The sequence below is a fragment of the Somniosus microcephalus genome, unplaced genomic scaffold (genome assembly GCF_052327205.1).
Source record: "Somniosus microcephalus isolate GS21.2 unplaced genomic scaffold, FLI_Smic_1.0 unresolved_chr1, whole genome shotgun sequence".
Classification (NCBI taxonomy): domain Eukaryota; kingdom Metazoa; phylum Chordata; class Chondrichthyes; order Squaliformes; family Somniosidae; genus Somniosus; species Somniosus microcephalus.
The window spans coordinates 55,623,656-55,649,630 of record NW_028225179.1 but is presented as its reverse complement, the minus strand read 5'-3'; the positions used below and the strand labels follow the sequence as shown (position 1 = coordinate 55,649,630).

Genomic DNA, 25,975 nt, shown 5'->3' with positions numbered 1-25,975 from the left:
TTTTCATTACCCTGCAGAATATTCCATACTGTTCTCAACATCTTACATACCGTTAAATATCGGAAGTTTTCTTATTTTGTAATGATCGCTGCGATTCTTCTGGACTTGCTGAATTTGCAGCAAATTAAATATCACGAAACCGTCATCGCCAACAATAAACAGGGTCAGCGATTTGAGAATTTAGTATTTTGGAGCGGATATTTTCGCGGCTGCGATGGCCGAGTGGTTAAGGCGTTGGACTTGAAATCCAATGGGGTTTCCCCGCGAAAGTTCGAGATCTGCTCGCAGCGGGTTTTCTCATTACGATAATTAATTACTTCAAATAAATTATTTTCTTCAATCTGCTCCCTCTGGGAGGATTTTGGAATTTTCAATGCCGGTTTTAAGGAAACTAAAGGATTGCCGAGACAACTGGATCAATTACTTCAAGAAGGTTTGCTGACCGAATTCCAAAAGTTATCTGCAGATTGTCTGGAAGCTCCAGATCAGGAGGCCTCGACAGTCTCTGAGGCACCTTCCCATACACTCGCTGCTGTCCGGTAGCATCAGTCTGTGTAACCGTGGGAGAGAGAGAATGGAAAGTCACTGGAAGGCATGTTTCTGTCAGCAGCAATGTTACAAGAGCAGCCATTCTAAAGTGAAAAGCAGAACACATTCCAGGAGACAGGCCAGGAGACAGACAAACGGAGTGGAGATCCGGAAGACTGTCCAGAAAAAAAACAAGGAGGACACCAACTCATAATTCATCTCTCCCTCTCCCGAAGCAGAAGAATTGAACATTCTGAGTTTTGAGTTGCACCACTGAGGTTGTACAAGTCTCTCTCTGTAAAACATGTATTATTATGTCAATAAAACGATTTGTTTGAAAAGTTTGAAGCTTCATTTCCCAAGGAATTTTCTGAATCGGGCTGCTTCTGTTCCGAAGGCCGGCTCTGCTTTCGCAGAGCTTGACTGTCGGAAGGTCCCGCAGGTCGAAATGTATCGACTGGTTTCAAAGCACCAACTCAGATTGGGGCGTATGGGACATGTGTCCCAGGAAGAGTGGTGGTAGCAGAGCACACTTAGCAGTTTAAGTGGCTGAAAGTGAATGTTAGATTGAGGAAATACCGCAGGAAAATTATAATGAAATTGAAGGGGGAAAGTAAAGGAGAGCTATTGATTGTGGAAGGAAGAAAAGTCTGCGTTATGTTTCGGTTTGGAGCCGAAGTTGCTGCGGCCAGAATGCAGATTATTAATCACTATACGAGCACGGCACCACACATCAACAACTGGAGCTCTGCAAAGTATCGCATGGCTCTCCGTCGGAAACATGGATTTTTGGTGAAGATTCCAAAATCAGCACCGCCAGAAATACAGAAGCGGTGAAATTCAACGCAGGCCTCGCAGCCACTGGAGCCTTCATCCAGAATGGGAACTGGTGCAGGCACAGTTACATTTAAAAGAATTGTAGCCTTTTCACACGAGAAGAAACTCACCCCTGGAGATTCTATAATAATAGGCCCTGCTGGGAATCGAACCCAGGATCTCCTGTTTACTAGACAGACGCTTTGACCAGCTAAGCCACGGGACCGAATGCTGGCGCAATTTCTCGCCCGCATTCACTGATGTCTATCAGCTTGCGGTCACTGTCTACTGGACTCTCAGGCCGTTTCTTATTTCTCCAGCTCTCTTGTCCATTCCGCCATATGTCCCATTGCTCTCTGTATCTCCCGCTTAATTTATCTCAGTGTCAATCTGTGAGGTGATTCTGAATGATTACCCTGTGTTTGTGTCTTATCTATATCTGTAAATCGGTACTTCTGTCTGTCATTCTGTCTGTCATTCTGTCTGTCATTCTGTCATCGCCTGTGCGTCTGTCGGGCTATGCGCTCGAAAGTTACAGGGCGTACCTACGCGCGCGTTACCTCCAAAGAAAGCTTACACTTCAGAGACGGTTTTAAGCGTATTTACTTTTCAGTCGGACGAAAGGTGTTCGCGCCTTATGCAAAAAACCTTCAGCAAAAAACCTTCAAAATTAAACTCATTATCTGCTAGCATTGATTGACTGACATCACGGTTCCACCAATCCTGTTCCGTCACGATTGACCAATCCTACAGTACGGTCCCCTGATGGTTGGCCAATCGGTGTGTGTGTGGGCGGGACTATTCGTTTTCATCTCGGGGATGTGGCAGCCATTCTTTCACTAAGCTTCCAGCTCAAATTACTTCAGCTTCCAGCTATAACGACTTTCAAAGCTAGTATCTCTTTTAAAAATAACATAAGATTTACCAAAAACGTTTTATAAGTACTTTCACTTTCATTTTTCAACCTTTTAAAAGGTAGACATACAGGGACACAGACAGGGCCCTAAGCCTGCCACTCGATTTAAAATGTTGCCCAGCACCAGATTCACAAAAGGACACAGACAGGGCCCCAAAGCCATAAGTAGTTTCACTTTCATTTTGCAAGCTTTTAAAAGGTAGACAGACAGGGACACACACAGGGCCCTAAAGCCTGCCACTCGATTTAAAATGTTGCCCAGCACCAGATTCACAAAGGGACACAGACAGGGCCCCAAAGCCTGGCACTCGATTTAAACCGCCTGCCCCAAAACAGCCCCGGCAACGTCGGGCTCCCCAGCTAGTATGAAATAAATGGGGGGATCAGACAACTCTTCCTCTGACACTGGGGAACAAATAAGCCAACAGTTATACCACGATGTTGTATACTGTGATGCAGCAAATACAATATTCCAGCTTAAAAGTTTCAGTTTCAATTCTGTGCAAAAGAAACTGTGACTCCAACGTGTTTCCAATAGCCTGCCTTTTAATCTGACGTCACAATCGCCACCATTGCACCTCAAGGTGATTCATAACTAATAAGCAGAGAAGTCAAGCACTGAAAGGGTATTTGTAGAAAGGGTTGTGAGACTGTGGAATGCACTGGTCCAGCAAGCAGCAGATTTAAAACAAGGTTTAAAAACCGGCAGCCTGTGGGAGGAAGGGGGCAGAGAGGCAAGAGAGACACAGGAAAGATCAACTTGGAAACTATTGACCCCGAATCTACTTTAAATCCCCCCACTTTATTTAAACCCATTTAATGTCAGATTCACAAATTGATGCATGTGAGCAATATAGGACATTTATCTCTGTCTCTGGTCTAAAATAACTGCTTTATTAATTGATCCCACCCGCTGCGTTTAGGCTCTACCCTGAATATTCATCTCCGACCTAGAATCAGTTTGTAATCTGGAGACAAGGTTTCTGCAGGCGGCGGGCAGGGAGCAGAGGCTGTGACTGATCTGAGTCATGTGGGAGCAGAACACAATGTTTCTGCTGTTTATTTTCATTACCCTGCAGAATATTCCATACTGTTCTCAACATCTTACATACCGTTAAATATCGGAAGTTTTCTTTTATTGTAATGATCGCTGCGATTCTTCTGGACTTGCTGAATTTGCAGCAAATTAAATATCACGAAACCGTCATCGCCAACAATAAACAGGGTCAGCGATTTGAGAATTTAGTATTTTGGAGCGGATATTTTCGCGGCTGCGATGGCCGAGTGGTTAAGGCGTTGGACTTGAAATCCAATGGGGTTTCCCCGCGAAATTTCGAGACCTGCTCGCAGCGGGTTTTCTCATTACGATAATTAATTACTTCAAATAAATTATTTTCTTCAATCTGCTCCCTCTGGGAGGATTTTGGAATTTTCAATGCCGGTTTTAAGGAAACTAAAGGATTGCCGAGACAACTGGATCAATTACTTCAAGAAGGTTTGCTGACCGAATTCCAAAAGTTATCTGCAGATTGTCTGGAAGCTCCAGATAAGGAGGCCTCGACAGTCTCTGAGGCACCTTCCCATACACTCGCTGCTGTCCGGTAGCATCAGTCTGTGTAACCGTGGGAGAGAGAGAATGGAAAGTCACTGGAAGGCATGTTTCTGTCAGCAGCAATGTTACAAGAGCAGCCATTCTAAAGTGAAAAGCAGAACACATTCCAGGAGACAGGCCAGGAGACAGACAAACGGAGTGGAGATCTGGAAGACTGTCCAGAAAAAAAACAAGGAGGACACCAACTCATAATTCATCTCTCCCTCTCCCGAAGCAGAAGAATTGAACATTCTGAGTTTTGAGTTGCACCACTGAGGTTGTACAAGTCTCTCTCTGTAAAACATGTATTATTATGTCAATAAAACGATTTGTTTGAAAAGTTTGAAGCTTCATTTCCCAAGGAATTTTCTGAATCGGGCTGCATTGGTTCCGAAGGCCGGCTCTGCTTTCGCAGAGCTTGACTGTCGGGAGGTCCCGCAGGTCGAAATGTATCGACTGGTTTCAAAGCACCAACTCAGATTGGGGCGTATGGGACATGTGTCCCAGGAAGAGTGGTGGTAGCAGAGCACACTTAGCAGTTTAAGTGGCTGAAAGTGAATGTTAGATTGAGGAAATACCGCAGGAAAATTATAATGAAATTGAAGGGGGAAAGTAAAGGAGAGCTATTGATTGTGGAAGGAAGAAAAGTCTGCGTTATGTTTCGGTTTGGAGCCGAAGTTGATACGGCCAGAATGCAGATTATTAATCACTATACGAGCACGGCACCACACATCAACAACTGGAGCTCTGCAAAGTATCGCATGGCTCTCCGTCGGAAACATGGATTTTTGGTGAAGATTCCAAAATCAGCACCGCCAGAAATACAGAAGCGGTGAAAATCAACGCAGGCCTCGCAGCCACTGGAGCCTTCATCCAGAATGGGAACTGGTGCAGGCACAGTTACATTTAAAAGAATTGTAGCCTTTTCACACGAGAAGAAACTCACCCCTGGAGATTCTATAATAATAGGCCCTGCTGGGAATCGAACCCAGGATCTCCTGTTTACTAGACAGACGCTTTGACCAGCTAAGCCACGGGACCGAATGCTGGCGCAATTTCTCGCCCGCACTCACTGATGTCTATCAGCTTGCGGTCACTGTCTTCTGGACTCTCAGGCCGTTTCTTATTTCTCCAGCTCTCTTGTCCATTCCGCCATATGGCCCATTGCTCTCTGTATCTCCCGCTTAATTTATCTCAGTGTCAATCTGTGAGGTGATTCTGAATGATTACCCTGTGTTTGTGTCTTATCTACATATGTAAATCGGTACTTCTGTCTGTCATTCTGTCTGTCATTCTGTCTGTCATTCTGTCATCGCCTGTGCGTCTGTCGGGCTATGCGCTCGAAAGTTACAGGGCGTACCTATGCGCGCGTTACCTCCAAAGAAAGCTTACACTTCAGAGACGGTTTTAAGCGTATTTACTTTTCAGTCGGACGAAAGGTGTTCGCGCCTTATGCAAAAAACCTTCAGCAAAAAACCTTCAAAATTAAACTCATTATCTGCTAGCATTGATTGACTGACATCACGGTTCCACCAATCCTGTTCCGTCACGATTGACCAATCCTACAGTACGGTCCCCTGATGGTTGGCCAATCGGTGTGTGTGTGGGCGGGACTATTCGTTTTCATCTCGGGGATGTGGCAGCCATTCTTTCACTAAGCTTCCAGCTCAAATTACTTCAGCTTCCAGCTATAACGACTTTCAAAGCTAGTATCTCTTTTAAAAATAACATAAGATTTACCAAAAACGTTTTATAAGTACTTTCACTTTCATTTTTCAACCTTTTAAAAGGTAGACATACAGGGACACAGACAGGGCCCTAAGCCTGCCACTCGATTTAAAATGTTGCCCAGCACCAGATTCACAAAAGGACACAGACAGGGCCCCAAAGCCATAAATAGTTTCACTTTCATTTTGCAAGCTTTTAAAAGGTAGACAGACAGGGACACACACAGGGCCCTAAAGCCTGCCACTCGATTTAAAATGTTGCCCAGCACCAGATTCACAAAGGGACAGAGACAGGGCCCCAAAGCCTGGCACTCGATTTAAACCGCCTGCCCCAAAACAGCCCCGGCAACGTCGGGCTCCCCAGCTAGTATGAAATAAATGGGGGGATCAGACAACTCTTCCTCTGACACTGGGGAACAAATAAGCCAACAGTTATACCACGATGTTGTATACTGTGATGCAGCAAATACAATATTCCAGCTTAAAAGTTTCAGTTTCAATTCTGTGCAAAAGAAACTGTGACTCCAACGTGTTTCCAATAGCCTGCCTTTTAATCTGACGTCACAATCGCCACCATTGCACCTCAAGGTGATTCATAACTAATAAGCAGAGAAGTCAAGCACTGAAAGGGTATTTGTAGAAAGGGTTGTGAGACTGTGGAATGCACTGGTCCAGCAAGCAGCAGATTTAAAACAAGGTTTAAAAACCGGCAGCCTGTGGGAGGAAGGGGGCAGAGAGGCAAGAGAGACACAGGAAAGATCAACTTGGAAACTATTGACCCCGAATCTACTTTAAATCCCCCCACTGTATTTAAACCCATTTAATGTCAGATTCACAAATTGATGCATGTGAGCAATATAGGACATTTATCGCTGTCTCTGGTCTAAAATAACTGCTTTATTAATTGATCCCACCCGCTGCGTTTAGGCTCTACCCTGAATATTCATCTCCGACCTAGAATCAGTTTGTAATCTGGAGACAAGGTTTCTGCAGGCGGCGGGCAGGGAGCAGAGGCTGTGACTGATCTGAGTCATGTGGGAGCAGAACACAATGTTTCTGCTGTTTATTTTCATTACCCTGCAGAATATTCCATACTGTTCTCAACATCTTACATACCGTTAAATATCGGAAGTTTTCTTTTATTGTAATGATCGCTGCGATTCTTCTGGACTTGCTGAATTTGCAGCAAATTAAATATCACGAAACCGTCATCGCCAACAATAAACAGGGTCAGCGATTTGAGAATTTAGTATCTTGGAGCCGACATTTTCGCGGCTGCGATGGCCGAGTGGTTAAGGCGTTGGACTTGAAATCCAATGGTGTTTTCCCGCGCAATTCGAGCCCTGCTCGCAGCGCGTTTTGTCATTATGACAATTAACTACTTCAAATAATTTATTTTCTTCAATCTGCTCCCTCTGGGAGGATTTTGGATTTTTCAATGCCGGTTTTAAGGAAGCTAAAGGATTGCCGAGACAACTGGATCACTTACTTCAAGAAGGTTTGCTGACCGAATTCCAAAAGTTATCTGCAGATTGTCTGGAAGCTCCAGATAAGGAGGCCTCGATAGTCTCTGAGGTACCTTCCCATACACTCGCTGCTGTCCGGTAGCATCAGTCTGTGTAACCGTGGGAGAGAGAGAATGGAAAGTCACTGGAAGGCTTGTTTCTGTCAGCAGCAATGGTACAAGAGCAGCCATTCTAAAGTGAAAAGCAGAACACATTCCAGGAGACAGTCCAGGAGACAGACAAACGGAGTGGAGATCTGGAAGACTGACCAGAAAAAAAACAAGGAGGACACCAACTCATAATTCATCTCTCCCTCTCCCGAAGCAGAAGAATTGAACATTCTGAGTTTTGAGTTGCACCACTGAGGTTGTACAAGTCTCTCTCTGTAAAACTTGTATTATTATGTCAATAAAACGATTTGTTTGAAAAGTTTGAAGCTTCATTTCCCAAGGAATTTTCTGAATCGGGCTGCATTGGTTCCGAAGGCCGGCTCTGCTTTCGCAGAGCTTGACTGTCGGGTGGTCTCGCAGGTCTAAATGTATTGACTGGTTTCAAACCACCAACTCAGATTGGGGCGTATGGGACATGTGGCCCAGGAAGAGTGGTGGTAGCAGAGCACACTTAGCAGTTTAAGTGGCTGAAAGTGAATGTTAGATTAAGGAAATACCGCAGGAAAATTATAATGAAATTGAAGGGGGAAAGTAAAGGAGAGCTATTGATTGTGGAAGGAAGAAAAGTCTGCGTTATGTTTCGTTTTGGAGCCGAAGTTGCTGCGGCCAGAATGCAGATTATTAATCACTATACGAGCACGGCACCACACATCAACAACTGGAGCTCTGCAAAGTATCGCATGGCACTGCTTAGGAAACATGGATTTTTGATGAAGAGTCCAAAATCAGCACCGCCAGAAATACAGAAGCGGTGAAATTCAACGGAGGCCTCGCAGCCACTGGAGCCTTCATCCAGAATGGGAACTGGTGCAGGCACAGTTACATTTAAAAGAATTGTAGCCTTTTCACACGAGAAGAAACTCACCCCTGGAGATTCTATAAAAATAGGCCCCGCTGGGAATCGAACCCAGGATCTCCTGTTTACTAGACAGACATTTTGACCAGCTAAGCCACGGGACCGAATGCTGGCGCAATTTCTCGCCCCCACTCAATGATGTCTATCAGCTTCCGGTCACTGTCTTCTGGACTCTCAGGCCGTTTCTTATTTCTCCAGCTCTCTTGTCCATTCCGCCATATGTCCCATTGCTCTCTGTATCTCCCGCTTAATTTATCTCAGTGTCAATCTGTGAGGTGATTCTGAATGATTACCCTATGTTTGTGTCTTACCTATATATATAAATCGGTACTTCTGTCTGTCATTCTGTCTGTCATTCTGTCTGTCATTCTGTCATCGCCTGTGCGTCTGTCGGGCTATGCGCTCGAAAGTTACAGGGCGTACCTACGCGCGCGTTACCTCCAAAGAAAGCTTACGCTTCAGAGACGGTTTTAAGCGTATTTACTTTTCAGTCGGACGAAAAGTGTTCGCGCCTTATGCAAAAAACCTTCAGCAAAAAACCTTCAAAATTAAACTCATTATCTGCTAGCATTGATTGACTGACATCAAGGTTCCACCAATCCTGTTCCGTCACGATTGACCAATCCTACAGTACGGTCCTCTGATGGTTGGCCAATCGGTGTGTGTGTGGGCGGGACTATTCGTTTTCATCTCGGGGATGTGGCAGCCATTCTTTCACTAAGCTTCCAGCTCAAATGACTTCAGCTTCCAGCTATAACGACTTTCAAAGTTAGTATCTCTTTTAAAAGTAACATAAGATTTACCAAAAACGTTTTATAAGTACTTTCACTTTCATTTTCCAACCTTTTAAAAGGTAGACATACAGGGACACAGACAGGGCCCTAAGCCTGCCACTCGATTTAAAATGTTCCCCAGCACCAGATTCACAAAGGGACACAGACAGGGCCCCAAAGCCATAAGTAGTTTCACTTTCATTTTGCAAGCTTTTAAAAGGTAGACAGACAGGGACACACACAGGGCCCTAAAGCCTGCCAATCGATTTAAAATGTTGCCCAGCACCAGATTCACAAAGGGACACAGACAGGGCCCCAAAGCCTGGCACTCGATTTAAACCGCCTGCCCCAAAACAGCCCCGGCAACGCCGGGCTCCCCAGCTAGTATGAAATAAATGGGGGGATCAGACAACTCTTCCTCTGACACTGGGGAACAAATAAGCCAACAGTTATACCACGATATTGTTTACTGTGATGCAGCAAATACAATATTCCAGCTTAAAAGTTTCAGTTTCAATTCTGTGCAAAAGAAACTGTGACTCCAACGTGTTTCCAATAGCCTGCCTTTTAATCTGACGTCACAATCGCCACCATTGCACCTCAAGGTGATTCATAACTAATAAGCAGAGAAGTCAAGCACTGAAAGGGTATTTGTAGAAAGGGTTGTGAGACTGTGGAATGCACTGGTCCAGCAAGCAGCAGATTTAAAACAAGGTTTAAAAACCGGCAGCCTGTGGGAGGAAGGGGGCAGAGAGGCAAGAGAGACCCAGGAAAGATCAACTTGGAAACTATTGACCCCGAATCTACTTTAAATCCCCCCACTGTATTTAAACCCATTTAATGTCAGATTCACAAATTGATGCATGTGAGCAATATCGGACATTTATCGCTGTCTCTGGTCTAAAATAACTGCTTTATTATTTGATCCCACCCGCTGCGTTTAGGCTCTACCCTGAATATTTATCTCCGACCTAGAATCAGTTTGTAATCTGGAGACAAGGTTTCTGCAGCCGGCGGGCAGGGAGCAGAGGCTGTGGCTGATCTGTGTCATGTGGGAGCAGAACACAATGTTTCTGCTGTTTATTTTCATTACCCTGCAGAATATTCCATACTGTTCTCAACATCTTACATACCGTTAAATATCGGAAGTTTTCTTTTATTGTAATGATCGCTGCGATTCTTCTGGACTTGCTGAATTTGCAGCAAATTAAATATCACGAAACCGTCATCGCCAACAATAAACAGGGTCAGCGATTTGAAAACTTAGTATCTTAAAGCCGATATTTTCGCGGCTGCGATGGCCGAGTGGTTAAGGCGTTGGACTTGAAATCCAATGGGGTTTCCCCGCGCAGTTTCGAGCCCTGCTCGCAGCGGGCTATCTCATTATGATAATTAACTACTTCAAATAATTTATTTTCTTCAATCTGCTCCCTCTTGGAGGATTTTGGAATTTTCAATGCCGGTTTTAAGGAAACTAAAGGATTGCCGAGACAACTGGATCACTTACTTCAAGAAGGTTTGCTGACCGAATTCCAAAAGTTATCTGCAGATTGTCTGGAAGCTCCAGATAAGGAGGCCTCGACAGTCTCTGAGGTAACTTCCCATACACTCGCTGCTGTCCGGTAGCATCAGTCTGTGTAACCGTGGGAGAGAGAGAATGGAAAGTCACTGGAAGGCTTGTTTCTGTCAGCAGCAATGGTACAAGAGCAGCCATTCTAAAGTGAAAAGCAGAACACATTCCAGGAGACAGTCCAGGAGACAGACAAACGGAGTGGAGATCTGGAAGACTGACCAGAAAAAAAACAAGGAGGACACCAACTCATAATTCATCTCTCCCTCTCCCGAAGCAGAAGAATTGAACATTCTGAGTTTTGAGTTGCACCACTGAGGTTGTACAAGTCTCTCTCTGTAAAACTTGTATTATTATGTCAATAAAACGATTTGTTTGAAAAGTTTGAAGCTTCATTTCCCAAGGAATTTTCTGAATCGGGCTGCATTGGTTCCGAAGGCCGGCTCTGCTTTCGCAGAGCTTGACTGTCGGGAGGTCTCGCAGGTCTAAATGTATCGACTGGTTTCAAAGCACCAACTCAGATTGGGGCGTATGGGACATGTGGCCCAGGAAGAGTGGTGGTAGCAGAGCACACTTAGCAGTTTAAGTGGCTGAAAGTGAATGTTAGATTAAGGAAATACCGCAGGAAAATTATAATGAAATTGAAGGGGGAAAGTAAAGGAGAGCTATTGATTGTGGAAGGAAGAAAAGTCTGCGTTATGTTTCGGTTTGGAGCCGAAGTTGCTGCGGCCAGAATGCAGATTATTAATCACTATACGAGCACGGCACCACACATCAACAACTGGAGCTCTGCAAAGTATCGCATGGCACTGCTTAGGAAACATGGATTTTTGATGAAGAGTCCAAAATCAGCACCGCCAGAAATACAGAAGCGGTGAAATTCAACGGAGGCCTCGCAGCCACTGGAGCCTTCATCCAGAATGGGAACTGGTGCAGGCACAGTTACATTTAAAAGAATTGTAGCCTTTTCACACGAGAAGAAACTCACCCCTAGAGATTCTATAAAAATAGGCCCCGCTGGGAATCGAACCCAGGATCTCCTGTTTACTAGACAGACGCTTTGACCAGCTAAGCCACGGGGCCGAATGCTGGCACAATTTCTCGCCCCCACTCACTGATGTCTATCAGCTTCCGGTCACTGTCTTCTGGACTCTCAGGCCGTTTCTTATTTCTCCAACTCTCTTGTCCATTCCGCCATATGTCCCATTGCTCTCTGTATCTCCCGCTTAATTTATCTCAGTGTCAATCTGTGAGGTGATTCTGAATGATTACCCTATGTTTGTGTCTTATCTATATATATAAATCGGTACTTCTGTCTGTCATTCTGTCATCGCCTGTGCGTCTGTCGGGCTATGCGCTCGAAAGTTACAGGGCGTACCTACGCGCGCGTTACCTCCAAAGAAAGCTTACGCTTCAGAGACGGTTTTAAGCGTATTTACTTTTCAGTCGGTTGAAAAGTGTTCGCGCCTTATGCAAAAAACCTTCAGCAAAAAACCTTCAAAATTAAACTCATTATCTGCTAGCATTGATTGACTGACATCAAGGTTCCACCAATCCTGTTCCGTCACGATTCACCAATCCTACAGTACGGTCCCCTGATGGTTGGCCAATCGGTGTGTGTGTGGGCGGGACTATTCGTTTTCATCTCGGGGATGTGGCAGCCATTCTTTCACTAAGCTTCCAGCTCAAATGACTTCAGCTTCCAGCTATAACGACTTTCAAAGTTAGTATCTCTTTTAAAAATAACATAAGATTTACCAAAAACATTTTATAAGTACTTTCACTTTCATTTTTCAACCTTTTCAAAGGTAGACATACAGGGACACAGACAGGGCCCTAAGCCTGCCACTCGATTTAAAATGTTGCCCAGCACCAGATTCACAAAGGGACACAGACAGGGCCCCAAAGCCATAAGTAGTTTCACTTTCATTTTGCAAGCTTTTAAAAGGTAGACAGACAGGGACACACACAGGGCCCTAAAGCCTGCCACTCGATTTGAAATGTTGCCCAGCACCAGATTCACAAAGGGACACAGACAGGGCCCCAAAGCCTGGCACTCGATTTAAACCGCCTGCCCCAAAACAGCCCCGGCAACGCCGGGCTCCCCAGCTAGTATGAAATAAATGGGGGGATCAGACAACTCTTCCTCTGACACTGGGGAACAAATAAGCCAACAGTTATACCACGATATTGTTTACTGTGATGCAGCAAATACAATATTCCAGCTTAAAAGTTTCAGTTTCAATTCTGTGCAAAAGAAACTGTGACTCCAACGTGTTTCCAATAGCCTGCCTTTTAATCTGACGTCACAATCGCCACCATTGCACCTCAAGGTGATTCATAACTAATAAGCAGAGAAGTCAAGCACTGAAAGGGTATTTGTAGAAAGGGTTGTGAGACTGTGGAATGCACTGCTCCAGCAAGCAGCAGATTTAAAACAAGGTTTAAAAACCGGCAGCCTGTGGGAGGAAGGGGGCAGAGAGGCAAGAGAGACACAGGAAACATCAACTTGGAAACTATTGACCCCGAATCTACTTTAAATCCCCCCACTGTATTTAAACCCATTTAATGTCAGATTCACAAATTGATGCATGTGAGCAATATAGGACATTTATCGCTGTCTCTGGTCTAAAATAACTGCTTTATTATTTGATCCCACCCGCTGCGTTTAGGCTCTACCCTGAATATTTATCTCCGACCTAGAATCAGTTTGTAATCTGGAGACAAGGTTTCTGCAGCCGGCGGGCAGGGAGCAGAGGCTGTGGCTGATCTGTGTCATGTGGGAGCAGAACACAATGTTTCTGCTGTTTATTTTCATTACCCTGCAGAATATTCCATACTGTTCTCAACACCTTACATACCGTTAAATATCGGAATTTTTCTTTTATTGTAATGATCGCTGCGATTCTTCTGGACTTGCTGAATTTGCAGCAAATTAAATATCACGAAACCGTCATCGCCAACAATAAACAGGGTCAGCGATTTGAGAACTTAGTATCTTGGAGCCGACATTTTCGCGGCTGCGATGGCCGAGTGGTTAAGGCGTTGGACTTGAAATCCAATGGGGTTTCCCCGCGCAGGTTCGAGCCCTGCTCGCAGCGGGCTATCTCATTATGATAATTAACTACTTCAAATAATTTATTTTCTTCAATCTGCTCCCTCTTGGAGGATTTTGGAATTTTCAATGCCGGTTTTAAGGAAACTAAAGGATTGCCGAGACAACTGGATCACTTACTTCAAGAAGGTTTGCTGACCGAATTCCAAAAGTTATCTGCAGATTGTCTGGAAGCTCCAGATAAGGAGGACTCGATAGTCTCTGAGGTACCTTCCCATACACTCGCTGCTGTCCGGTAGCATCAGTCTGTGTAACCGTGGGAGAGAGAGAATGGAAAGTCACTGGAAGGCTTGTTTCTGTCACCAGCAATGGTACAAGAGCAGCCATTCTAAAGTGAAAAGCAGAACACATTCCAGGAGACAGTCCAGGACACAGACAAACGGAGTGGAGATCTGGAAGACTGACCAGAAAAAAAACAAGGAGGACACCAACTCATAATTCATCTCTCCCTCTCCCGAAGCAGAAGAATTGAACATTCTGAGTTTTGAGTTGCACCACTGAGGTTGTACAAGTCTCTCTCTGTAAAACTTGTATTATTATGTCAATAAAACGATTTGTTTGAAAAGTTTGAAGCTTCATTTCCCAAGGAATTTTCTGAATCGGGCTGCATTGGTTCCGAAGGCCGGCTCTGCTTTCGCAGAGCTTGACTGTCGGGTGGTCTCGCAGGTCTAAATGTATTGACTGGTTTCAAAGCACCAACTCAGATTGGGGCGTATGGGACATGTGGCCCAGGAAGAGTGGTGGTAGCAGAGCACACTTAGCAGTTTAAGTGGCTGAAAGTGAATGTTAGATTAAGGAAATACCGCAGGAAAATTATAATGAAATTGAAGGGGGAAAGTAAAGGAGAGCTATTGATTGTGGAAGGAAGAAAAGTCTGCGTTATGTTTCGGTTTGGAGCCGAAGTTGCTGCGGCCAGAATGCAGATTATTAATCACTATACGAGCACGGCACCACACATCAACAACTGGAGCTCTGCAAAGTATCGCATGGCACTGCTTAGGAAACATGGATTTTTGATGAAGAGTCCAAAATCAGCACCGCCAGAAATACAGAAGCGGTGAAATTCAACGGAGGCCTCGCAGCCACTGGAGCCTTCATCCAGAATGGGAACTGGTGCAGGCACAGTTACATTTAAAAGAATTGTAGCATTTTCACACGAGAAGAAACTCACCCCTGGAGATTCGATAAAAATAGGCCCCGCTGGGAATCGAACCCAGGATCTCCTGTTTACTAGACAGACGCTTTGACCAGCTAAGCCACGGGACCGAATGCTGGCGCAATTTCTCGCCCCCCACTCACTGATGTCTATCAGCTTCCGGTCACTGTCTTCTGGACTCTCAGGCCGTTTCTTATTTCTCCAGCTCTCTTGTCCATTCCGCCATATGTCCCATTGCTCTCTGTATCTCCCGCTTAATTTACCTCAGTGTCAATCTGTGAGGTGATTCTGAATGATTACCCTATGTTTGTGTCTTATCTATATATATAAATCGGTACTTCTGTCTGTCATTCTGTCTGTCATTCTGTCATCGCCTGTGCGTCTGTCGGGCTATGCGCTCGAAAGTTACAGGGCGTTCCTACGCGTGCGTTACCTCCAAAGAAAGCTTACGCTTCAGAGACGGTTTTAAGCGTATTTACTTTTCAGTCGGACGAAAAGTGTTCGTGCCTTGTGCAAAAAACCTTCAGCAAAAAACCTTCAAAATTAAACTCATTATCTGCTAGCATTGATTGACTGACATCAAGGTTCCACCAATCCTGTTCCGTCACGATTGACCAATCCTACAGTACGGTCCCCTGATGGTTGGCCAATCGGTGTGTGTGTGGGCGGGACTATTCTTTTTCATCTCGGGGATGTGGCAGCCATTCTTTCACTAAGCTTCCAGCTCAAATAACTTCAGCTTCCAGCTATAACGACTTTCAAAGTTAGTATCTCTTTTAAAAGTAACATAAGATTTACCAAAAACGTTTTATAAGTACTTTCACTTTCATTTTTCAACCTTTCAAAAGGTAGACATACAGGGACACAGACAGGGCCCTAAGCCTGCCACTCGATTTAAAATGTTGCCCAGCACCAGATTCACAAAGGGACACAGACAGGGCCCCAAAGCCATAAGTAGTTTCACTTTCATTTTGCAAGCTTTTAAAAGGTAGACAGACAGGGACACACACAGGGCCCTAAAGCCTGCCACTCGATTTAAAATGTTGCCCAGCACCAGATTCACAAAGGGACACAGACAGGGCCCCAAAGCCTGGCACTCGATTTAAACCGCCTGCCCCAAAACAGCCCCGGCAACGCCGGGCTCCCCAGCTAGTATGAAATAAATGGGGGGATCAGACAACTCTTCCTCTGACACTGGGGAACAAATAAGCCAACAGTTATACCACGATATTGTTTACTGTGATGCAGCAAATACAATATTCCAGCTTAAAAGTTTCAGTTTCAATTCTGTGCAAAAGAAACTGTGACTCCAACGTGTTTCCAATAGCCTGCCTTTTAATCTGACGTCACAATCGCCACCATTGCACCTCAAGGTGATTCATAACTAATAAGCAGAGAAATCAAGCACTGAAAGGGTATTTGTAGAAAGGGTTGTGAGACTGTGGAATGCACTGGTCCAGCAAGCAGCAGATTTAAAACAAGGTTTAAAAACCGGCAGCCTGTGGGAGGAAGGGGGCAGAGAGGCAAGAGAGACACAGGAAAGATCAACTTGGAAACTATTGACCCCGAATCTACTTTAAATCCCCCCACTGTATTTAAAACCATTTAATGTCAGATTCACAAATTGATGCATGTGAGCAATATAGGACATTTATCGCTGTCTCTGGTCTAAAATAACTGCTTTATCATTTGATCCCACCCGCTGCGTTTAGGCTCTACCCTGAATATTTATCTCCGACCTAGAATCAGTTTGTAATCTGGAGACAAGGTTTCTGCAGCAGGCGGGCAGGGAGCAGAGGCTGTGGCTGATCTATTTCATGTGGGAGCAGACCACAATGTTTCTGCTGTTTATTTTCATTACCCTGCAGAATATTCCATACTGTTCTCAACATCTTACATACCGTTAAATATCGGAAGATTTCTTTTATTGTAATGATCGCTGCGATTCTTCTGGACTTGCTGAATTTGCAGCAAATTAAATATCACGAAACCGTCATCGCCAACAATAAACAGGGTCAGCGATTTGAGAACTTAATATCTTGGAGTCGACATTTTCGCGGCTGCGATGGCCGAGTGGTTAAGGCTTTGGGCTTGAAATCCAATGGGGTTTCCCCGCGCAGTTTCGAGCCCTGCTCGCAGCAGGCTATCTCATTATGATAATTAACTACATCAAATAATTTATTTTCTTCAATCTGCTCCCTCTTGGAGGATTTTGGAATTTTCAATGCCGGTTTTAAGGAAACTAAAGGATTGCCGAGACAACTGGATCACTTACTTCAAGAAGGTTTGCTGACCGAATTCCAAAAGTTATCTGCAGATTGTCTGGAAGCTCCAGATAAGGAGGCCTCGACAGTCTCTGAGATACCTTCCCATGCACTCGCTGCTGTCCGGTAGCATCAGTCTGTTTAACCGTGGGAGAGAGAGAATGGAAAGTCACTGGAAGGCTTGTTTCTGTCAGCAGCAATGGTACAAGAGCAGCCATTCTAAAGTGAAAAGCAGAACACATTCCAGGAGACAGTCCAGGAGACAGACAAACGGAGTGGAGATCTGGAAGACTGACCAGAAAAAAAACAAGGAGGACACCAACTCATAATTCATCTCTCCCTCTCCCGAAGCAGAAGAATTGAACATTCTGAGTTTTGAGTTGCACCACTGAGGTTATACAAGTCTCTCTCTGTAAAACTTGTATTATTATGTCAATAAAACGATTTGTTTGAAAAGTTTGAAGCTTAATTTCCCAAGGAATTTTCTGAATCGGGCTGCATTGGTTCCGAATGCCGGCTCTGCTTTCGCAGAGCTTGACTGTCGGGAGGTCTCGCAGGTCTAAATGTATCGACTGGTTTCAAAGCACCAACTCAGATTGGGGCGTATGGGACATGTGGCCCAGGAAGAGTGGTGGTAGCAGAGCACACTTAGCAGTTTAAGTGGCTGAAAGTGAATGTTAGATTAAGGAAATACCGCAGGAAAATTATAATGAAATTGAAGGGGGAAAGTAAAGGAGAGCTATTGATTGTGGAAGGAAGAAAAGTCTGCGTTATGTTTCGGTTTGGAGCCGAAGTTGCTGCGGCCAGAATGCAGATTATTAATCACTATACGAGCACGGCACCACACATCAACAACTGGAGCTCTGCAAAGTATCGCATGGCACTGCTTAGGAAACATGGATTTTTGATGAAGAGTCCAAAATCAGCACCGCTAGAAATACAGAAGCGGTGAAATTCAACGGAGGCCTCGCAGCCACTGGAGCCTTCATCCAGAATGGGAACTGGTGCAGGCACAGTTACATTTAAAAGAATTGTAGCCTTTTCACACGAGAAGAAACTCACCCTTGGAGATTCTATAAAAATAGGCCCCGCTGGGAATCGAACCCAGGATTTCCTATTTACTGGACAGACGCTTTGACCAGCTAAGCCATGGGACCGAATGCTGGCGCAATTTCTCGCCCCCACTCACTGATGTCTATCAGCTTCCGGTCACTGTCTTCTGGACTCTCAGGCCGTTTCTTATTTCTCCAGCTCTCTTGTCCATTCCGCCATATGTCCCATTGCTCTCTGTATCTCCCGCTTAATTTATCTCAGTGTCAATCTGTGAGGTGATTCTGAATGATTACCCTATGTTTGTGTCTTATCTATATATATAAATCGGTACTTCTGTCTGTCATTCTGTCTGTCATTCTGTCATCGCCTGTGCGTCTGTCGGGCAATGCGCTCGAAAGTTACAGGGCGTACCTACGCGCGCGTTACATCCAAAGAAAGCTTACGCTTCAGAGACGGTTTTAAGCATATTTACTTTTCAGTCGGACGAAAAGTGTTCGCGCCTTATGCAAAAAACCTTCAGCAAAAAACCTTCAAAATTAAACTCATTATCTGCTAGCATTGATTGACTGACATCAAGGTTCCACCAATCCTGTTCCGTCACGATTGACCAATCCGACAGTACGGTCCCCTGATGGTTGGCCAATCGGTGTGTGTGTGGGCGGGACTATTCGTTTTCATCTCGGGGATGTGGCAGCCATTCTTTCACTAAGCTTCCAGCTCAAATGACTTCAGCTTCCAGCTATAACGATTTTCAAAGTTAGTATCTCTTTTAAAAGTAACATAAGATTTACCAAAAACGTTTTATAAGTACTTTCACTTTCATTTTTCAACCTTTTAAATGGTAGACATACAGGGACACAGACAGGGCCCTAAGCCTGCCACTCGATTTAAAATGTTGCCCAGCACCAGATTCACAAAGGGACACAGACAGGGCCCCAAAGCCATAAGTAGTTTCACTTTCATTTTGCAAGCTTTTAAAAGGTAGACAGACAGGGACACACACAGGGCCCTAAAGCCTGCCACTCGATTTAAAATGTTGCCCAGCACCAGATTCACAAAGGGACACAGACAGGGCCCCAAAGCCTGGCACTCGATTTAAACCGCCTGCCCCAAAACAGCCCCGGCAACGCCGGGCTCCCCAGCTAGTATGAAATAAATGGGGGGATCAGACAACTCTTCCTCTGACACTGGGGAACAAATACGCCAACAGTTATACCACGATATTGTTTACTGTGATGCAGCAAATACAATATTCCAGCTTAAAAGTTTCAGTTTCAATTCTGTGCAAAAGAAACTGTGACTCCAACGTGTTTCCAATAGCCTGCCTTTTAATCTGACGTCACAATCGCCACCATTGCACCTCAAGGTGATTCATAACTAATAAGCAGAGAAGTCAAGCACTGAAAGGATATTTGTAGAAAGGGTTGTGAGACTGTGGAATGCACTGGTCCAGCAAGCAGCAGATTTAAAACAAGGTTTAAAAACCGGCAGCCTGTGGGAGGAAGGGGGCAGAGAGGCAAGAGAGACACAGGAAAGATCAACTTGGAAACTATTGACCCCGAATCTACTTTAAATCCCCCCACTGTATTTAAAACCATTTAATGTCAGATTCACAAATTGATGCATGTGAGCAATATAGGACATTTATCGCTGTCTCTGGTCTAAAATAACTGCTTTATCATTTGATCCCACCCGCTGCGTTTAGGCTCTACCCTGAATATTTATCTCCGACCTAGAATCAGTTTGTAATCTGGAGACAAGGTTTCTGCAGCAGGCGGGCAGGGAGCAGAGGCTGTGGCTGATCTATTTCATGTGGGAGCAGACCACAATGTTTCTGCTGTTTATTTTCATTACCCTGCAGAATATTCCATACTGTTCTCAACATCTTACATACCGTTAAATATCGGAAGTTTTCTTTTATTGTAATGATCGCTGCGATTCTTCTGGACTTGCTGAATTTGCAGCAAATTAAATATCACGAAACCGTCATCGCCAACAATAAACAGGGTCAGCGATTTGAGAACTTAATATCTTGGAGTCGACATTTTCGCGGCTGCGATGGCCGAGTGGTTAAGGCTTTGGGCTTGAAATCCAATGGGGTTTCCCCGCGCAGTTTCGAGCCCTGCTCGCAGCAGGCTATCTCATTATGATAATTAACTACATCAAATAATTTATTTTCTTCAATCTGCTCCCTCTTGGAGGATTTTGGAATTTTCAATGCCGGTTTTAAGGAAACTAAAGGATTGCCGAGACAACTGGATCACTTACTTCAAGAAGGTTTGCTGACCGAATTCCAAAAGTTATCTGCAGATTGTCTGGAAGCTCCAGATAAGGAGGCCTCGACAGTCTCTGAGATACCTTCCCATGCACTCGCTGCTGTCCGGTAGCATCAGTCTGTTTAACCGTGGGAGAGAGAGAATGGAAAGTCACTGGAAGGCTTGTTTCTGTCAGCAGCAATGGTACAAGAGCAGCCATTCTAAAGTGAAAAGCAGAACACATTCCAGGAGACAGTCCAGGAGACAGACAAACGGAGTGGAGATCTGGAAGACTGACCAGAAAAAAAACAAGGAGGACACCAACTCATAATTCATCTCTCCCTCTCCCGAAGCAGAAGAATTGAACATTCTGAGTTTTGAGTTGCACCACTGAGGTTATACAAGTCTCTCTCTGTAAAACTTGTATTATTATGTCAATAAAACGATTTGTTTGAAAAGTTTGAAGCTTAATTTCCCAAGGAATTTTCTGAATCGGGCTGCATTGGTTCCGAATGCCGGCTCTGCTTTCGCAGAGCTTGACTGTCGGGAGGTCTCGCAGGTCTAAATGTATCGACTGGTTTCAAAGCACCAACTCAGATTGGGGCGTATGGGACATGTGGCCCAGGAAGAGTGGTGGTAGCAGAGCACACTTAGCAGTTTAAGTGGCTGAAAGTGAATGTTAGATTAAGGAAATACCGCAGGAAAATTATAATGAAATTGAAGGGGGAAAGTAAAGGAGAGCTATTGATTGTGGAAGGAAGAAAAGTCTGCGTTATGTTTCGGTTTGGAGCCGAAGTTGCTGCGGCCAGAATGCAGATTATTAATCACTATACGAGCACGGCACCACACATCAACAACTGGAGCTCTGCAAAGTATCGCATGGCACTGCTTAGGAAACATGGATTTTTGATGAAGAGTCCAAAATCAGCACCGCTAGAAATACAGAAGCGGTGAAATTCAACGGAGGCCTCGCAGCCACTGGAGCCTTCATCCAGAATGGGAACTGGTGCAGGCACAGTTACATTTAAAAGAATTGTAGCCTTTTCACACGAGAAGAAACTCACCCTTGGAGATTCTATAAAAATAGGCCCCGCTGGGAATCGAACCCAGGATTTCCTATTTACTGGACAGACGCTTTGACCAGCTAAGCAATGGGACCGAATGCTGGCGCAATTTCTCGCCCCCACTCACTGATGTCTATCAGCTTCCGGTCACTGTCTTCTGGACTCTCAGGCCGTTTCTTATTTCTCCAGCTCTCTTGTCCATTCCGCCATATGTCCCATTGCTCTCTGTATCTCCCGCTTAATTTATCTCAGTGTCAATCTGTGAGGTGATTCTGAATGATTACCCTATGTTTGTGTCTTATCTATATATATAAATCGGTACTTCTGTCTGTCATTCTGTCTGTCATTCTGTCATCGCCTGTGCGTCTGTCGGGCAATGCGCTCGAAAGTTACAGGGCGTACCTACGCGCGCGTTACATCCAAAGAAAGCTTACGCTTCAGAGACGGTTTTAAGCATATTTACTTTTCAGTCGGACGAAAAGTGTTCGCGCCTTATGCAAAAAACCTTCAGCAAAAAACCTTCAAAATTAAACTCATTATCTGCTAGCATTGATTGACTGACATCAAGGTTCCACCAATCCTGTTCCGTCACGATTGACCAATCCGACAGTACGGTCCCCTGATGGTTGGCCAATCGGTGTGTGTGTGGGCGGGACTATTCGTTTTCATCTCGGGGATGTGGCAGCCATTCTTTCACTAAGCTTCCAGCTCAAATGACTTCAGCTTCCAGCTATAACGATTTTCAAAGTTAGTATCTCTTTTAAAAGTAACATAAGATTTACCAAAAACGTTTTATAAGTACTTTCACTTTCATTTTTCAACCTTTTAAATGGTAGACATACAGGGACACAGACAGGGCCCTAAGCCTGCCACTCGATTTAAAATGTTGCCCAGCACCAGATTCACAAAGGGACACAGACAGGGCCCCAAAGCCATAAGTAGTTTCACTTTCATTTTGCAAGCTTTTAAAAGGTAGACAGACAGGGACACACACAGGGCCCTAAAGCCTGCCACTCGATTTAAAATGTTGCCCAGCACCAGATTCACAAAGGGACACAGACAGGGCCCCAAAGCCTGGCACTCGATTTAAACCGCCTGCCCCAAAACAGCCCCGGGAACGCCGGGCTCCCCAGCTAGTATGAAATAAATGGGGGGATCAGACAACTCTTCCTCTGACACTGGGGAACAAATACGCCAACAGTTATACCACGATATTGTTTACTGTGATGCAGCAAATACAATATTCCAGCTTAAAAGTTTCAGTTTCAATTCTGTGCAAAAGAAACTGTGACTCCAACGTGTTTCCAATAGCCTGCCTTTTAATCTGACGTCACAATCGCCACCATTGCACCTCAAGGTGATTCATAACTAATAAGCAGAGAAGTCAAGCACTGAAAGGATATTTGTAGAAAGGGTTGTGAGACTGTGGAATGCACTGGTCCAGCAAGCAGCAGATTTAAAACAAGGTTTAAAAACCGGCAGCCTGTGGGAGGAAGGGGGCAGAGAGGCAAGAGAGACCCAGGAAAGATCAACTTGGAAGCTATTGACCCCGAATCTACTTTAAATCCCCCCACTGTATTTAAACCCATTTAATGTCAGATTCACAAATTGATGCATGTGAGCAATATAGGACATTTATCGCTGTCTCTGGTCTAAAATAACTGCTTTATTATTTGATCCCACCCGCTGCGTTTAGGCTCTACCCTGAATATTTATCTCCGACCTAGAATCAGTTTGTAATCTGGAGACAAGGTTTCTGCAGCCGGCGGGCAGGGAGCAGAGGCTGTGGCTGATCTGTGTCATGTGGGAGCAGAACACAATGTTTCTGCTGTTTATTTTCATTACCCTGCAGAATATTCCATACTGTTCTCAACATCTTACATACCGTTAAATATCGGAAGTTTTCTTTTATTGTAATGATCGCTGCGATTCTTCTGGACTTGCTGAATTTGCAGCAAATTAAATATCACGAAACCGTCATCGCCAACAATAAACAGGGTCAGCGATTTGAGGATTTAGTATCTTGGAGCCGACATTTTCGCGAAGGCGATGGCCGAGTGGTTAAGGCGTTGGACTTGAAATCTACTGGGGTTTCCCCGCGCAGGTTCGAGCCCTGCTCGCAGCGGGCTCTCTCATTATGATAATTAACTACTTCAAATAATTTATTTTCTTCCATCTGCTCCCTCTTAGAGGATTTTGCAATTTTCAATGCCGGTTTTAAGGAAACTAAAGGATTGCCGAGACAACTGGATCACTTACATCAAGAAGGTTTGCTGACCGAATTCCAAAAGTTATCTGCAGATTGTCTGGAAGCTCCCAATAAGGAGGCCTCGACAGTCTCTGAGGTACCTTCCCATACACTCGCTGCTGTCCGGTAGCATCAGTCTGAGAAACCATGGGAGAGAGAGAATGGAAAGTCACTGGAAGGCATGTTTCTGTCAGCAGCAATGTTACAAGAGCAGCCATTCTAAAGTGAAAAGCAGAACACATTCCAGGAGACAGGCCAGGAGACAGAAAAACGGAGTGGAGATCTGGAAGACTGACCAGAAAAAAACAAGGAGGACACCAACTCATAATTCATCTCTCCCTCTCCCGAAGCAGAAGAATTGAACATTCTGAGTTCTGAGTTGCACCACTGAGGTTGTACAAGTCTCTCTCTGTAAAACTTGTATTATCATGTCAATAAAACGATTTGTTTGAAAAGTTTGAAGCTTCATTTCCCAAGGAATTTTCTGAATCGGGCTGCATTGGTTCCGAAGGCCGGCTCTGCTTTCGCAGAGCTTGACTGTCGGGAGGTCCCGCAGGTCGAAATGTATCGACTGGTTTCAAAGCACCAACTCAGATTGGGGCGTATGGGACATGTGGCCCAGGAAGAGTGGTGGTAGCAGAGCACACTTAGCAGTTTAAGTGGCTGAAAGTGAATGTTAGATTGAGGAAATACCGCAGGAAAATTATTATGAAATTGAAGGGGGAAAGTAAAGGAGAGCTATTGATTGTGGAAGGAAGAAGAGTCTGCGTTATGTTTCGGTTTGGAGCCGAAGTTGCTGCGGCCAGAATGCAGATTATTAATCACTATACGAGCACGGCACCACACATCAACAACTGGAGCTCTGCAAAGTATCGCATGGCACTGCTAAGGAACCATGGATTTTTGGTGAAGAGTCCAAAATCAGCACCGCCAGAAATACAGAAGCTGTGAAATTCAACGCAGGCCTCGCAGCCACTGGAGCCTTCATCCAGAATGGGAACTGATGCAGGCACAGTTACATTTAAAGGAATTGTGGCTTTTTCACACGAGAAGAAACTCACCCCTGGAGATTCTTTAAATATATGCCCAGCTGGGAATCGAACCCAGAATCTTCTCGTTAACTAGACAGACGCTTTGACCAGCTAAGCCACGGGACCGAATGCTGGCATAATTTCTCGCCCCCACTCACTGATGTCTATCAGCTTCCGGTCACTGTCTTCTGGACTCTCAGGCCGTTTCTTATTTCTCCAGCTCTCTTGTCCATTCCGCCATATGTCCCATTGCTCTCTGTATCTCCCGCTTAATTTATCTCAGTGTCAATCTGTGAGGTGATTCTGAATGATTACCCTATGTTTGTGTCTTATATGAAATAAATGGGGGGATCAGACAACTCTTCCTCTGACACTGGGGAACAAATAAGCCAACAGTTATAACACGATATTGTTTACTGTGATGCAGCAAATACAATATTCCATCTCAAAAGTTTCAGTTTCAATTCTGTGCAAAAGAAACTGTGACTCCAACGTGTTTCCAATAGCCTGCCTTTTAATCTGACGTCACAAACGCCACCATTGCACCTCAAGGTGATTCATAACTAATAAACAGAGAAGTCAAGCACTGAAAGGGTATTTGTAGAAAGGGCTGTGAGACTGTGGAATGCACTGGCCCAGCAAGCAGCAGATTTAAAACAAGGTTTAAAAACCGGCAGCCTGTGGGAGGAAGGGGGCAGAGAGGCAAGAGAGACACAGGAAAGATCAACTTGGAAACTATTGGCCCCGAATCTAATTTAAATCCCCCCACTGTATTTCAACCCATTTAATGTCAGATTCACAAATTGATGCATGTGAGCAATATAGGACATTTATCGCTGCCTCTGGTCTAAAATAAATGCTTTATTATTTGATCCCACCCGCTGTGTTTAGGCTCTACCCTGAATATTGATCTCCGACCTAGAATCAGTTTGTAATCTGGAGACAATGTTTCTGCAGCCGGCGGGCAGGGAGCAGAGGCTGTGGCTGATCAGTGTCATGTGGGAGCAGAAGTACGACGCCAACGTTAAAAAGGGGCTCACGCGGGACCTTTCGCAAATTTCAATCTACAATCCCTCAAGCGAGATTCATACCCATTCACTGAAGTGTCACTCTGTCTGGAATACAGACCGAATCAACTGATTATCAAATGTATATTCAAATAGGTTTGTCATGTATTGTCCATTGCATTTTGACTGATTCAGGTAAGCAGAGTATTGGAGACAGCAGTTTTGCATTCCCAGTACCAATGCTCTGTCACGCGTGCCCGCAGTTCCTTTTCCATTCCAAACCGTCTTTTTACTGTCAATGATTTGCCCGGAATGTGCTTGGAGAAGTGT

At 44.7% G+C, this 25,975-nt stretch overlaps 10 non-coding genes across 10 annotated transcripts; 5 read left to right on the top strand and 5 right to left on the bottom strand.

Moving 5' to 3' along the window:
- Positions 1 to 208: 208 nt before the first annotated feature.
- trnas-uga (transfer RNA serine (anticodon UGA)) lies at positions 209 to 290 on the top strand. Its single transcript has one exon. It is a non-coding gene; the product is annotated as a tRNA-Ser (tRNA).
- A 1,206-nt stretch (positions 291 to 1,496) lies between these two features.
- Positions 1,497 to 1,570, bottom strand: trnat-agu (transfer RNA threonine (anticodon AGU)). The gene has a single exon. It is a non-coding gene; the product is annotated as a tRNA-Thr (tRNA).
- A 3,248-nt stretch (positions 1,571 to 4,818) lies between these two features.
- Positions 4,819 to 4,892, bottom strand: trnat-agu (transfer RNA threonine (anticodon AGU)). The gene has a single exon. It is a non-coding gene; the product is annotated as a tRNA-Thr (tRNA).
- Positions 4,893 to 8,139: 3,247 nt separating this feature from the next.
- trnat-agu (transfer RNA threonine (anticodon AGU)) lies at positions 8,140 to 8,213 on the bottom strand. The gene has a single exon. It is a non-coding gene; the product is annotated as a tRNA-Thr (tRNA).
- Positions 8,214 to 10,173: 1,960 nt separating this feature from the next.
- trnas-uga (transfer RNA serine (anticodon UGA)) lies at positions 10,174 to 10,255 on the top strand. The gene has a single exon. It is a non-coding gene; the product is annotated as a tRNA-Ser (tRNA).
- Positions 10,256 to 11,461: 1,206 nt separating this feature from the next.
- Positions 11,462 to 11,535, bottom strand: trnat-agu (transfer RNA threonine (anticodon AGU)). Its single transcript has one exon. It is a non-coding gene; the product is annotated as a tRNA-Thr (tRNA).
- A 1,936-nt stretch (positions 11,536 to 13,471) lies between these two features.
- trnas-uga (transfer RNA serine (anticodon UGA)) lies at positions 13,472 to 13,553 on the top strand. Its single transcript has one exon. It is a non-coding gene; the product is annotated as a tRNA-Ser (tRNA).
- Positions 13,554 to 14,759: 1,206 nt separating this feature from the next.
- Positions 14,760 to 14,833, bottom strand: trnat-agu (transfer RNA threonine (anticodon AGU)). The gene has a single exon. It is a non-coding gene; the product is annotated as a tRNA-Thr (tRNA).
- A 1,949-nt stretch (positions 14,834 to 16,782) lies between these two features.
- trnas-uga (transfer RNA serine (anticodon UGA)) lies at positions 16,783 to 16,864 on the top strand. Its single transcript has one exon. It is a non-coding gene; the product is annotated as a tRNA-Ser (tRNA).
- Positions 16,865 to 20,092: 3,228 nt separating this feature from the next.
- On the top strand, positions 20,093 to 20,174 carry trnas-uga (transfer RNA serine (anticodon UGA)). The gene has a single exon. It is a non-coding gene; the product is annotated as a tRNA-Ser (tRNA).
- Positions 20,175 to 25,975: the final 5,801 nt, after the last annotated feature.